The sequence below is a fragment of the Python bivittatus genome, unplaced genomic scaffold (genome assembly GCF_059951505.1).
Source record: "Python bivittatus isolate LINGU-HERP-01145 unplaced genomic scaffold, Pbiv_v1 ctg000700_np1212, whole genome shotgun sequence".
NCBI lineage: Eukaryota > Metazoa > Chordata > Lepidosauria > Squamata > Pythonidae > Python > Python bivittatus.
The window spans coordinates 61,040,647-61,056,283 of NW_028277098.1; the positions used below are offsets into that span (position 1 = coordinate 61,040,647).

General features: G+C 39.5%; 1 protein-coding gene across 1 annotated transcript in view; it reads right to left on the minus strand.

The window, feature by feature from the left end:
* The window catches only part of PLEKHA6 (pleckstrin homology domain containing A6), a 200,642-nt gene extending 196,017 nt beyond the window's left edge, over positions 1-4,625 (minus strand). The window contains exon 1 of the mRNA XM_088154261.1: positions 4,474-4,625. The gene's annotated coding sequence lies outside the window, so the exon portion shown is untranslated. The remainder of the gene's footprint in view (positions 1-4,473) is intronic.
* Between the last annotated feature and the right edge of the window lie 11,012 nt (positions 4,626-15,637).

Here is a 15,637-nt window from a genome sequence, read left to right on the forward strand (position 1 = left end):
ATTTTCTTATCTAAGAAAAGTTAGCTAATGAGGAAACGTAGAGGATAAAAAAGAATAGTTTTCATGTCTGAAAAAGCAAGAAATACAATTTAATGAAAGGATGCCTTAATTATACAGAATGGTAGTCAAGTTGTTTTATTATGCAAAAAGATACAATCTGGAGGAAAATTCATTCATTCACTTCAAAGAAATAGGGTTTTTTATTTTTTATTTTTTTATTTAATAAAAACCTTTTATCAAAAACCCAGAACATTTTCCTTCCAGACATAATAGTAGCAATGTTATGAGTCTCCAGACGTTGTGTCCTGCTGTTTGCAGCCAAGCTGTCCTGCCATTTTTTAAGTTTTTCCTGCCTTTATTATTTTTTATAAATAATTCAAGGCAGTGAACATACCTAATACTCCTTCCTCCTCCTATTTTCCTCACAACAACAACTCTGTGAGGTGAGTTGGGCAGAGAGAAAGCAACTGGCTCAGAATCACCCAGCTGGCTTTCATGCCTACGACGGGACTAAGACTCATGGTCTTCTGCTTTCTAGCCTGGTGCTTTAACCACTAGACCAAACTGGCACTTAGATAGGAAGCCTGAGACTTAACAGTGGAGATGTGAATGCTTTTGTGGGATGAGGAGGGGGGTAGAAGAGAAATAAAGGCACATTCTGAAAATACATCACCCATCCTTTTCTGATTTTTCTATTTTTTTCAGACCTTTCTGTTAGTTTCAGTGGCCCTACTCTGTAGCCTTATGTTTTCCCCCTGAATGTGAATGTGCTTGGTGACATTTCCTCTCAACTCCAGCTACTTTAATTTCAAATAAGACTTCTGGGCCTGCAAAAGCCCCACCAGCATTCTTTAACAATATAAATGGTGGATAGGTGAAGCCCAGTACTTACTTTGGAGATGTGTCCACCTGGCCAGCTAAAAAAAGAAAGAAGTAAACTGGGTAGTAGTGCAGGTGAAGAGATAGTGGCTAACAGTTTCACCAGATCGACCTCTGGAAAATGAATGTTTTGTGAGTGACTGTGGTAGCCATTTTATGATAGCACCCACCACATGCTTTTTAAAATGTCAGATGTCCCACTGGCCCCCCAAAGTAGCCCCAATTAAATTTTGACTGGCAAGTATTAGGGACAAGGTATTCTCAAGGGTGGCACCATAATTGTGAAATTTGTTTCCTTAAGAAACTCCAGTAGTTTTTCTTTCTTCCTATTTGGAAGGTATTTGAAAAACATTTTTATCCAAGAAGCATTTCATTTTATAAAATGTTGCTGTACACTTTCAGTATATGTGAGTTTTGCATGAAGTTTTATCCTTTAAGATTTTTTTTTCTTTTTTTCACATTATAAGCTTTTCTTAAAATGATAATTAAAAAGAAGGAATGTATATGACTTAAACAAAGAGAAAAATATCCTTAGTAATAGACAGGTATAGGAAAGTTAACTCCTAAAGAGCCAAGATAACTCAAGTACGGAATGTTCAAGTATACTTCAAATGTATATAATCTTAACCCAAGATCAGTAATGTTCAGGTTGAGTCAGAAAACGTAACTCCCCAAAGATCCAAATACTGATAAATAATTATGAGGATACAGCAAAATGGTTGGAGTAACTGACTGCACAACATCTTGACTGAAAAAAAAAAGAAGGAAGGAAGGAGTGCTGCAGTTCAGCTGCCATAAAAGGGCTCAGATATGATGGAGAGGATGGTAGGAATCTTTCACTTCTGAAATGTTATACAATGGATGAGAAAGGATTTTTTTTAATGTAGTAAATGAATGGTTACAAATAGATCTGCAAAAATAACAAGTTTATAAAAAACAAGACTGTGCATACCCAAATGGCTTGTATTAGGTCATCCTGGAGAAGTATTCTTTTCTAACTTAGCAAAGGTTTCCTGCCTAGCTATCTGGGAGCTAATTTTATTCATCACAGACAACCACACAGGTCCCTGTTTACATCATAATTCATACATAGAGAATGTGTAATATACCTAGTAAAAAAAATAAAAATATTTGCAAATCCAGAGCTATTAAACCAACAGCATTAAAATTCATCCAAACTTTATAAAAACTGTCCAACACAGGATATAATATATTTGATTATGTACCTAAGTAAACCACATGACATGAATCAGAGCATTGTGTGTGTGTGTGTGTGTGTGTGTGTGTGGTTTAACTGTTGTAAATAATTTATTGTGGACTCAAAATAAGGGATTGGATTTGACTTCTTCAATCTGTGCACTACATTATTATAGTTGAAATTTTCAGTCTATCAAAGATGTGATTCACAAAGCAGTTGTTTCGACACAATCATTATATGGCCTCATCTTGACTAAACACATTACATAAACACATACACACAAGGCTCATTGCAGTTAACACTATTTCTATATAATGGTTTTGGGATTGGGGTGTTGAAAAATGCAGAAGAGCTAAATCATCTTATCAGTATCCCTGTTTAATGGGTTTGTTGATTAGGCTTTGTAATCTTGCACAGGATCTCTAATTACAGAAGGCATGAATTGGAGCTGTTTTCTGATGCTTCTAGGAACAGGGAATCAGTTTGGTTTTGTGGTAGTGGCAGGAAGAAGAGGGAGAAGCAGCTATGGGAGAAGAATTTCAGCCTCAACCTCACACTAGACCCACTCACACTGTACTGTGTGTCAAAGCTGCTGATCTTGAAGCCTTAACAGCAGCTACGTGAATGAATTGATTTATTCAATCTGTACTGGAAAGGTCAGAAGAAAAAAACCTTGTTTTCTGTAGATAGATGCAAAGCTGGTTACTAAGATCTCATGACAGTGAGCACAGAGCTAGGATCCTGCAGCACAAACAGACTGTTGCCAATTGGAGCTTATTTTCAAGACAGTGTAATTTACTGGGGGACAGCTGTTCCTGTTGATTCTTGCAGCACTGGCAGTTAATAGAGCAGACTGCTTAAGAAAAATGATCCGGTCAAAAGTGATACTTTCCAAAAAGCTAAACTTCTCATCCAGCACCCAAATTAGATCAGCATTTAATCATTTCCAGCTCCTGTTTCACTGCTTTAAGTGGGAACTATGCACTACGTCCCCTTGTGATGAGGCATAGATGTGCAGTGAACAAACCTCCTGGAGTGGCACTGATAACATACAAATATGCCCTGATATTTTGCCCACCGTATCTTAATCTGAAAGATTAGTGAGAGCATTACAAAAACCAGACACATTCCATTTGCAAACCATTGAGACCCATTGGTATGATGGCCTGTGCTAACATGGACAGTCGTTCTACAACACAACACAACAAAGCCTATTACAACCAGTGTAGATTCATGCAGATGTGCATGCACACCTACTGGTGTAGATACATGCAAACCCACATGCACACCCACATTTTGAGCAGTGCACAATAACCCTCTGACTATTGGATTAATTTTTGAGAATATATTTGATGCCTGAAGCCGAAATCGATGCATCTTCGCTAAGCAGACCTGAGTTTCCCCTAGATTCCTGTCATCACAAGACTTAACTACCCCTTAAAAAGGGAGAAGTGACAACTTGAATGTTCCTTTGTCATCTAACAGAAAGATCAGGCAGTCCTTCCAATGTAGACATGCATACCAGAGCATACATGCACACAGCATATGCCTAGACCAAGAGAAAACTTTGGGTTTCACAATCCAGAAAGGCATGCGCAAAACCAGTGATATTCAGTGGGGCTTATTCACAGAACAGCATGCACAGCGCTGCAACTGTAACCTGCACATAGTGCAGCTTGACTTCCTCTATCTGCCACACGTATCTTGTGAAGGACTGTTTTGTCTCTCCCACTTCTGGTCTTTCCTCTTGCCAGGCAAGGATCTCTCTCCAGCACCGTCTGCAGAAGGCAATCGAGCCTAGACAATCCAACTGGACTGCTTCTGTGAGCAAACTCTTTAAAGGCACGCACTCAAGAAACCTTTTGGTAGCTGCTGAGATCCCCGACTTGCTTAACCAAATCAAATCTCCATCCCTGATTTCCCATCAGAACCTACTGAGGGAGGCAGATAAGTTTACGAAAAAATCCCGATATCAGGAATACAGTACTACATCTGAGCATTTTCTCTCTTTCACAAATACATGCATGTGTACATCCATGGGCCACGGAGGCTGCTAAGCTACCTGCATGTTCAGAGCAGCACAAGCTTTCTGACACGTTCACCCAGCGACAATGCCAGTCAAGCTCAACATCATTCACAGCCCAGCACAGTAAGACCCCTGTGCAAGCAGAAAGGATGGGGTACAATGAACCAGACCCTCCCCCCACATTTAGAGGCTTCCTCTTCTGTTTTGCAGGAAGAAGTAGCCTTCAGTTGGAACATTCTTTGTCATTGCCCTGGCTCTCGCCAACATCCTCCATAAAGCTCAAGCAATGCACCTGTCAGTGGCTGGCTGGCTGCCTCTACAAATATAAGCATCCCGCTATTTGATGCCTTGGAGATACAGAGACACTCACTGTGCAAGGGCTTTGTGTGGCTCATCTCCAGGTGGGCAGATTCCAAGCCATGGCGATGACCTCCCCTGCCTCTGCTCACTCCACCAAGAGCCTTTTTTTCCTTTGCTCCTGCTGCTGCTGCTGCCGCCGCCACCTCTTCCTCTGGTAGAATGGCAGCCGTCCCTCCTCCCCCTCCCTTTTCTTTCTCACTTGTCCGCTCCTCTCCCTCAATGCTAGTCAATCACTGCTGCGTCCCCCCCCCCCATTCATCGTCAGAGCTCTGTAGGACAAGGAGAAGATGCTATGCTGCTGCTGAATCTGGCATCCTTCACCAAGAGCTAGAGCTGGGCATGCTCCATGCGCTCTCAGGGGATTTAAAAGTCACGTGATGCCTGTTCTGTCATTTAGCGCAAGGAGTAAATAGTACCAGGGTGGAATTAACTCTTCCTGACCCAAATGAAAAGATGCTTTGTCAGCATCCCCCATCCGACCTCCAGGAGCTTCCTTGGGCAAGGATGCCTGGTATGCCAGACTTGTTAGATATGGATCGAAGACAATAGGAAAGATACCTTCCTACTATTTACTACTCAAACATCTTATAAATGCTAGTTTGAGCTTTGGGGCTACCAATATCTGGCTAATCAAGACTCTATTTCCTCCTCCCCTTTTTGGGGGGGGGGTAAGCTTTTTTCTCTCACATTCATTCACATGCACACTCACTCCATTAAGAAGTCACACTTGAATTGCACACTGCCAACGAAGATGGTTGTAGCAATGCAGCTGCATTCAGCCGGCATCTACAAAACAAGTTTTCTGCATACATCAAGCCTTCCTCAACACAGTGAGGAAGTGCAGAACACTTGACTACAATTTCCATTATTCCCAGCCCCCACCAGAGAAGTACATTTAAAGAAAATCCTTAGGGATGGAGTGTGGTGTTTTTGTGTTTATTAGTCAGAGCATGGCCAGGGTGTGCGTGTGAATGTTCAGTCTTTCCCTGTATAATACTCTTTACTATACTCTGCAGCCTTACTAGCTTCCCAGTAATTCCAAATATCTGGAAGATACTGGTAGCACCTTTTAAGACTAACCATTTTTTTTATTTTAAGATGTAAGCTTGCTGCTCACAAAAGAATCTACCAGAATCTTTCTGATTTTTTGGCTACCCTATACAAACATGACTCTCTTCCTACAATGCTGCTAATTCTAGTAAGTGCCAAAGAAAAACATCATCAGAGAACTCCTCCCAGGGTTAGTTTGTTTTTGTTTTTTAAATGGAGATTTTCTTTTCCTGAAGACACCATCTACTTGACTTCTCTGACACAAATTTGGGAAGAATTTCAAAACGCCATTTATGCCCAGATTGAATTGGAAATCTCATAGCACTATCTTTTAGGCACATGTCACCCCAAGCTCCTTTTTGTAACACTCTTGAAAACTGATGGCATAATTTTCTGCCACATTAAGGTGAGAAACACATGAAAATTGCAATGCAAGCCTCAGGCAAACACACACATTTAAAAAAAGAAAACAACCAAAAATAGGGGTGGGGGGGGTTTCCTAATCCTGACCTTGTGTGATGATGTCACTCATTTCATACCTTAGCCCCATCCACTGTGACTACAGACCAGCCTCCCTAATGTGCATTCCTTACAATACATGATTATTCAGAAGTAGCTCCTATGTATTCACAATATACAGTGTAGCAATATGAAACTCAAAGTTAGTTCAGAAAGCAGAATTCCTTTTATGAAATAAAGCAGTGTTCCTCAGCCTTGGCAACTTGAAGATGTATGGACTTCAACTCCCAGAATTCTGAGAGTTGAAGTCCACACATCTTCAAGTTGCCAAGGCTGAGAAACACTAAAATAAAGCAAGGGCAGTGGTATGCTGGAGCCAGCTCATACCAGCTCGCAATTGTTAGATTTTCTGGAATTTTGCGAGCCAGTTGAGAACAATGCCTAGTGTGCTGATCAGCTGTTTGGCAGTTAGCGGTGTGGTGCAGGGGTGGTAATGGAGAACGCAGAGCCAATTATTAAACATTTTCCATTACACCACTGAGCAAGGGTGTTGTTGAACTTTATTGCCCACCATCCTTCTCTACAGACCATGCTAGGTAGGCAAAATGGGAGCTAGCACTGAACAACAAGTGGTGGCTATATGGAGGCACAGATCTCAAATTGCATAGACTAGCATAACCATGACTTATCAGGGTTCATCAGATGCCTCTGAACACCAGCAAAATCACCTCTGTGTGATCCTGACAAGCTATTCTGTGACTGAATGTAGAGGAAAAGGTGAGTGTGTTGTACACAGTGATATCAACAGCAAATACCTTTCGGGCAGAAATCTAGGACTCTTGCAGTATAACAAAAAACCTACCACATTTTCAAGCAACCAATGGGTGAAACACATTTCCATCTAAATAGGAGCTCTCACTGCTGCCATTAAGTCCAAAATCACCTAACTGCACTACCAATCATATTATGGGGCTCTTTCAGTGCATTTGAGCCGCAGAAGCTCCCTTTGTAGAAATAAATTACTGAAAATACAGCTCCTCCCTTAGAAACAGCCATAGCCAATAAAAGATATTATGCCTAGCCCAGAATGGAAAGGGCTCCCATTAGCTACTTTCAGATGAATGTACAAGCAACCTGCATGAAGAAGTCTGATGTTGCCCCAGAGAGCACAAAACCTTCTGTGGCAGGTCTAACATCCCCACTAGAGAGAACAGACGAGACACATCAGAAAACTGAATGTGAAGGAGCTTAAGGAGGCCTCGGAAGTAGACCAAAGCAACATGGCCAGATTCCTTCCAGGGACCCAGAGGGAGGGAGGGATTGCTCTATGAAGCACACCTTTGAAACCATGTACATTCCACAATACAGAATTGTGGGTATACATCATATTCCTTTCTCTGGACCTTACTTCATGCAACTGATACAAGGGGCTGTGTTGCAAGCTAGCACAATTATAAATTATTTGTGCTGCAAAGGAATAATATGGCTATTTATTTAGGTCATAATACCTATACGGGAATCATTTACCTCATCTCTGAGGGAAGTTGAGCAAAATACCAGAGGCTTTGTTCAGTGCTTTTTCAGACAGGTCTTTGGATTCTGTGCTGTTTTTAATCCTTGCAACTAGAGCTTATTTTGGTCTCCAGTCTTGGAAGAAAATAATAAGATCTGATTTGACATTCTTTGTACTGATGGCATCACTGTATTCATGAGGATTCTGGAAAATGGTTTAAGTGGGGCCATTATGGTCAGTCTTCTCCATTATTCAGATGTGCTGGATTATAATTCCCAGAATTCTCACTAGCATAGTTTTGTCAATAGCCATAACTCCTGGGAGCTGAAAACCAGCACATCTGAGGACCATAGGTTGCAAAAGACTAATATACAGACTGGGATTCACATATCAAACCAAGCCATGGTTTGCTTAACCATGGCTAATTGAATAAATAATTGATGATTATATTCAAAGCATAAATAAGGCACAGGGTCTACGTTTATCTATTACCTTAGGCTGCAGTCAAGCCATATTATGGCATACCATAGGAATCTACAAGTTCAAACAGCTCAAGTGTTCCATGAAGCTTTCCAGTATCTTGCTGAGGGTCACACTTCCAGAGATTGGTGGGGCCATTCTTGGGAGGGAGATTCAGGAGTTTTAGATGTAAAGTAAATAGCCTAAGCATTTGCTAAGTTTAATCAAGACATCCACCCTGCCCTTTTCCCTCCCCCGAAATGCCAAAAAAGTGGCTTTTATTCCTTTTATTATGTACCCTTGGCTCAACTCTAGGTGTAAATCCAGCCATAGTCTTTTTTGTGGCCTCGAACCATCCAAAACATGCTGATTTATGGAAGCTGTAAAATATAGGACTGCTGCAGCCCCATTTACAGAACAGTCTGGGCTCTGCCTACTTTACCTCAGACTACGCCTTCTGTACTCCTGTAGTGCTGATGCTACAGATGGCTTGAGGTTGGGAGGGGTCTCCAGAAAGCAGAATGGCCTGTAATCCTCTTATAGTTTTGTTGCTGATGGTTTCACTGCTTCATGATGCCCCACATTGCTAAGACCCTCCCAGGCAACAGATAAACTGAGGAACACAATTAACTCCCCTGCTGCCAAGCTGGCCATTAAATACAGCTAGCGTGAATCAGGCCCATCCCCACGTAATGTATGAACAGACGCGCACAGGGCTTGCCCTCCAGGATTGCCAAATGCAATGCCCTGATTATAAGGAAAGTATGACTGCCTTTGCTACACTGTCTTGTTTAAAAGGACATTTGAAGATATTTCTTTATTTAAATTTATTAGCCACCCAACTCCAGTGGGCTATGAATATACTAGTTCATTGTGCTTTTACAGGATGAGTGCTTCAAGTTCAGATTGCCTTTTACCATGAATTGGTCTGTTGATCTTTCATTGTTTCACAGGAGTCTGTTGGTTCAGGGCTTGCTTTTGTCTACTGCTTTGGGCTCCTTCAGGAGGAAGAGCTGTCTTAGCAACAACAGAAACTCTTCATGTTCAAAACCATCATAAACCCATAAAGTAAACTGGAGGGGAGTTTACTGCATATTCTTAGCTCCAGCAGGTATCAAAGTTCTAGGTTTGTAGACCAGTAAACCAGAGGAAAAAGGACTACATTTCCTTCATTATGAATCGGCCATCTTGCCAAATACTAAGAAAAAAATTACTGTATATCAGTGCCTGAGAAGTGCACTAAATACCTGTTATTAATCACCCAGATATCCCTGTTAGATGGGATTCATGGTGGAGTTAGAAATGAGAATGGAATTCATTTATGTTAACATATACGGTTCTACAAAATGTCTGTGTCTCCTCCCTGCTATTCCAATTTTGTAGCAATATCATGATGGCAATGCAGAGTACTGATAAGGAAGGTAAAACTGAGTCCTCAGCTATTTGGGTCAATGCTTCTTGTATAAAAGGAAATCATAAAAACAACAGTTCTATCAAAAGTTAGGCTCTGATTGCTTACATCTGGACCAGATTGCCTAATTGGTGTCCTCAAAATATGAGGGGCGCCCATAATCCTCCATTAGTATGGCCAGCCCTTTCATAGGCACGACGTTAGGAAAGGCTGTCTAGGCAACTCACTTCAGAGAAAGTAATAATCATCTAGTCCTACTAAATTATTTTGCAATTGTTGTAAGCTTTGGCACCACCTTGTGGTAAATAACATTATACATGGGATATAATACAAAAAAAGAAAAATGGAGACATCAAGAGCATGAAGACATAATACTGGGATCCGGATATGGTGTTTATAAACTGCCCTGGTGAATTTACAAATGCACAGACACATCCTTAAATCTGGGAAAGAGCCACAACCAAAAAAGCTACAAAAGGGCTTACCTTGGGAAAATAATACAGACCGCAGGCTGGCCAAATCTTTTTTCAAAAATGAACGTATTTCACTTTATCACATGCGGTTCAACAGATAGCGTTCAAGGGAGCTAGTGCCAATACAAATACAATTTATGAATACCAACAAGTAAAAAGATATATTTTTTTAAAAATCAGCATTACAGTACCAAATAGTTACGTTTAATATGAACAAGACATTTTGTAAAAAAATATATATATTCAAGACAAGAAAAAGGGCCTTGGCTAATATATAAATATAGAGAGAGTGTATTGTATGTGTAATGGAAGGACCTCTAAGATGTGGCTTAGCAGATCTCATTAGAACGTCTTTCCAAAACATGGACACAGCAACTGAAAAAGTCCTCTCTCAAGTTTTCATCAAGTGAATTTCAAAGATTGGAGTGACTCAAAGAAAGACCCCTGAAAGATCTCAAGATTCAGACAGATTTATTTCTGACATGGTCCACAGACCTTTATTAAATTGCTCCTCCTCAGCAGTTTTTAAGCAGCAAATCTTTCAAGGTTTTGACGTAGTTGGTTAATGGAGATACCTACTAGATTAGATATTGACCTGTTAGTTTCCACTAGTCAGCAATTTAAAATGTGCAGCCTCTAAATAACCCTCCCCAAATGCCCACAATGTTCTCAGCTCCCTTATGAACACCAATAACCCTTCCTTTTGTATTTGTGTATGTTGCAGCTACTTCCAAAATCCACAATCAAGGATCAGGGTTTCATATGTTAGTTATTGTACAAACAGATGACATTATTTCCTGCCAGTGCATTTGCTCCCATGGGAACATTTTTGATCTTTGGCCAGTGTTAAGTAGTAAATGGTCAAAGGCCAATTGTTTCCTAAGTTCCTGGCAATCTAATACACATTCACTGATGCTGAGAGAAACAAAGCAGAAGGAAGCTCAGCTATTAAGCATCTCATTCAATTGTGAAGGTCAAGCTTAAATACCACCATATTACTGTGAACAGGTTTGCTAGAAAGAGAGTCAACTGCTCTTGGAACCAGTTCAAGCAAACATACCAATCCTCTTCCCAAAGCCACCCCAGAGAAAGCCAATCCACATTCTTAAGGCATCGCTTTCTTTTGTGTTTGATTTAGCTTTAAATATTGCTACCAGTTGAAAGTTGCTAGATAATTGGATATTTAGAAAATGCATTCAGTTTCCTTCAGCACTGCTTATGGGCAGCTTATAAAAACAAGATAAATATACAAACCAAAACACATCATTACTGCAATATTAAAATACAGTTACAACATGTTTAAATAGTGCATTAAGAAGTCTGGGAAAGTTAAAAAGAAATGTCACCTTAATTCAAAAGACATTAATGTAGGGACATTCCCATCCACCTACACCAGGTCAAGACCTATTTCTGATCAGTCTGCACTTTTGTTTAGATGGCAGGGCCATCCTGAAAACTTACGAAGGTGACACAATCAAGTGCCCAATCAAGTTTATACTAGTGTGCACAGATGCCATATCCCCTTTCACCCTGTTACAAAGAATTGGTTGCATGGCATCTTGTGCATTACTCACATGAAAATAGGTAAGTTCTTTTAAAACCACCTGCATCTGCTCAGGAAAGCAAGCGGATTCAGTTTGTGTTTGTACTATATGCAAAGCCAGGAGCCTAACTAATGACATCACACATTTTACATCTGTTGTGGACAGCTCCAAAACATTAGGATTACCTTGTTATCCAAATCTGAGATACTGTAGTTGCTATTGGAGATTTATGAAAATTGGAATTTAGAACCTACAACAATATTTGGTTAGAAGTAGTACTGGTAACAATATTGTGGTGCAATATGATAGGACTTTTTCACTTAGTACGTACTAAACTATAAAAGTTGTGTTGAGCCATAACACAGTTTGATGTTTAACGTGTTACACAAATCTAGTCACTATTGCTTTAAACCATACTTTGTAGCTTAGTGGCTTATTCAACAAGAGATGGCTTACTGTGATATATGTGAGCCCAGCTAGCATTTGAGTAATCCAAGGAAAGGGAAGTCAACCTTCTATTTACCAATCTTATAGTATAGATCAGTGTTTCTCAACCTTGGGAACTTTCAGATGTGTGGATTTCAACTCCCAGAATTCCTGTGTATGTGAATTCTTTTCCTCATTAGGAATCCTGAGATAGATGTGTAACTCTCCGGGGGGGGGGGGGGGCAGAGGGAGACAGAGAGACAGAGAGAGAGGGAACAAACCAAACCACACAGGACTTTAAACATAAGAATTGGTAATTTGATCTGTGCTCCAGAACAGAATGGTAACAATGGTTAATTAATCTACTTGAACCACATGAGCATAATTGCATACTAGTGGCTGGTTGTATGGCCTTGATTCACAGGCTGCTTTGAAGAGGACAGGTAGGAATCCAACACAATTCCAACTACTTTGTTCATTGCACCCATGTTTAATACAAAATGTCACCTGATCTGGCTAAAGCAAAGGCTTTGAAATCACAGGCTGATCTCAGTTTGTAGCAACAGACTTGTTATAGTAGCACACAGTAGTTATTTTCCCGCTGCAAGATACCCATTTTCTATGCCACCCATTCACAGAAAAATATTTAAGCACCAGGATGTTAGGTGTTCCTCTTTAGATGCATCCTAAGTATCAGAAATATCCTGCCTGCTACAACTCAGTAGCAGTCCCACTGGGTTATACCAAGGATCTATGTAGTCTAACAGCCTGTCTTTCAGAATGGACAGCCTGTTAATTACAGAAAACCATTTATACAGGTACTGTTGAGAAACCCTGTGTGTCTAAACCAAAAATGTTACTAGAGTTATGAAGATTAGTACCAACACTCATATAGCACCACTGTTCATAAAATTAAAAACAAAAGCAAAACTCAGAGCAATATTGTAAACTGTTTTGATTGTTGCTGGCAAGACAGAATAGAAATCAAATACAGTTTTAACAATATCCTGTTCCAACACTCAATGCACAACTATTTCAAGAAGCAAATGCTGGTTAATATTTTATCCTAAAAATTGTTCAGAAATCCACTATTTTATAAAAGGTGCTCATACATTTTATATTTATACTTTAGTGCATCAGTTTTGTGTGGTTTTTGGATAGAGCTTCATTATGGGGTGAAATTACATTGATCCTAAATTATATTTATCCATAAACATCACTGAAAACTTAAGGTGGGATGGAAGAAATCATTACTTTATAAATGAGTATGTGCTTGTAATTTCTTTTTAGAAATTTTATCATTTATATTTTAAGAGCACTTCTTCTAATTTCTTGCTTAATAGGGAACACCTTCAGGTCAGGTGCCCCCAGCCGGTTTTGCTGGTAGAGACATTTGGAATTTTGACATATTTTTTTAGAAACACAGATAATATGGAGGAGAGAGTTTTACAGAATGCCAGCGTTCCATTTTTTAATTCAAATAATTGTTTAGAACTATAAAAAGCCTGGTCTGCAGGGAGCAGTGTTTCTCAACCTCTGCAACTTTAAGATGTGTGGACTTCGGCTCCCAGAATCCCCCAGCCAGTTGCCAAAGTTGAGAAATGCTGCTTTAGACAGTTCTTACTAAGTAATGCAGTATTTTGCAAACTACAACAGTGTATCTAAAACATTAGCTGACACACACCATATAGCTTGCTTAGAGACATTGGTAAAAAGTTATATACCTGTCTAAGTATTTTAATATATGATAATTTACAACACAGTCCTATACACATTAGTTAAAAAATGAATTTAAGAGACCTTTCTTCCAGGGAACCTAGGCCTAGATCAACAGTTTTCATTTCCAGTTCTTGTATATCAACATTTTATCATATTTAATGTTATTGTATATATGCCACTTCTTAGTTTAAAAATCCTGGAACAATTTACAATAGCTATAAAAATACCATACAATAAAAGAAAAGAAAACAAGAACAAATAGGAAAAACAATCCACTTTAAAATAATAAATAGGGGGTGTGAGAAGGGTCAACACAGGAAGATAAATGTTTAAAAGTCCCTCTATTAGGTGACATGGTCCTGAGCTGTTTATGACATTATAAACTACTACAAAGTTGTTAAATCTTGCTCAGTAGTAGACACAGATACTTTGGCCATTGTATTCTGTACTAATTTGTAGCTTCTGGACTGCTCCCAAGGGCAATCCAATGTAGATTATATTACAGTAATCCAATCTGAGGTTACCATTACCTGCATCATCGTGGCCAAGATAACCTTATACAGAAACAAGTACTGTACAGTTGACAGACTGCCCCCAGGTGGTCATAGATGTGCACAGCAGCAATCCAGCCACAATGTTGGTTCAGGAACATTGGTTCCTTCAGGCTGAATGCAATCCCTTCCAGAGTAGCCACCTCCTCTAATTCCCACCCCTAGGAACCACTCACCCACAATACTTCTAATTGGATAAAGCAGGATTATCGTTTTGGTTTATTCTAAATATTAGCAACTTACTTGATGAAAAAAGTAGCTCCCATTAAGGTGGTATCCATCTCCCAGCCTCTAGGCATATCTGAAGAAACAATGACACCATTAACCTATTAGCACTAGAAAACTTTCTGTTTCAAGCTGCTACAGAAACAAAGGTTTTCTGTGGGTTTCATAGGAAATATTTATTTTATTTATACCATGAGTTAGTACTCAAAATGCCCAACACAATATAAAGAGCACAATCCCAAAAAAGTAAACAGCATATTAAAATGGGTGCAAAATGGATTAATACATTACAGCTACATAGTAAGAGCCAAACTGCACATGATGTGAGCCTACATCACTTGTATATGATGTGTAAAAGAAAAAGTAGAAAAGAAAAGCTAATCAGGGTCAGACCTGGCTCCTATTTGGATGTAAAACCACCAAGAAATCCTAGGAGTGTGTGTGTGTATATATGTTAAACCAGAGTCAGACATTGTTTATATGAATGTACATATGTAATCAACTTGACTACTCAGCTTGAGGATGTCTTTATCTAAATACATCACAAGCAATTCTATGCAATATCCACAGTATGTAGAACATTAAGAAGAGATGCATTATAAGGGCAGGAGAATTAGGTGGTAATATATAGTGATCTTAGCCATAAGATCAAGAGCTAAGAACCCATGTATTTTTGGCAGACAGTAATAGTTGCAGTTCTAGTTTAATCTTGGTTGCTGCCTGCAGGCATACACAGATTTGATTCCTTTTTTTCCAGTACACCAGTGGAGGTTTTCTTAAAAGAAGAAATCAAGCTTTTTCTGTCCACCAATCCTTTAGAGAAAATATTAGCTATCAAGGATCTCCCATCCCTTGGGGCTTTGAAAGCTGCCTGGTCAAGTTCAATATCCCATCTCGCTAGAGATACCAGTCTAATCAAATTCACAATCCTTTATCATTTTGACAGTGCCAATAAAATACATCCCCTTAGCCTGATTTGTCCTCTCTATATTATTGCCTGCTCCCTTTCCTTACCTGTTGCCAAGAAGCATTTTATTTGTCACCAGTTGTAACATACAGTACAGAGAAAGAGGAGGGAGAAGGCTGCTCTCTCCAGTCACAGGGGACTGGACCTCAGCTGCACTATGAGAAGGACTCTGATTATTAGGGATTTTTTTTCTAAAAAAACACCTTTTGACTTTGAGATAAGAAAGAAACAAAGCCATACAAGGACAATAGCTTTATTGAAACCAACTAAAATGGACAAAGGCTTGTGCAAGCTTCTGAGTCCTTCAGAAGCTTTCATCAGGATGAATAGGAAAATGAGGAAAGAAATCACATGTTTAAAAATTAGGTCAAAATGTT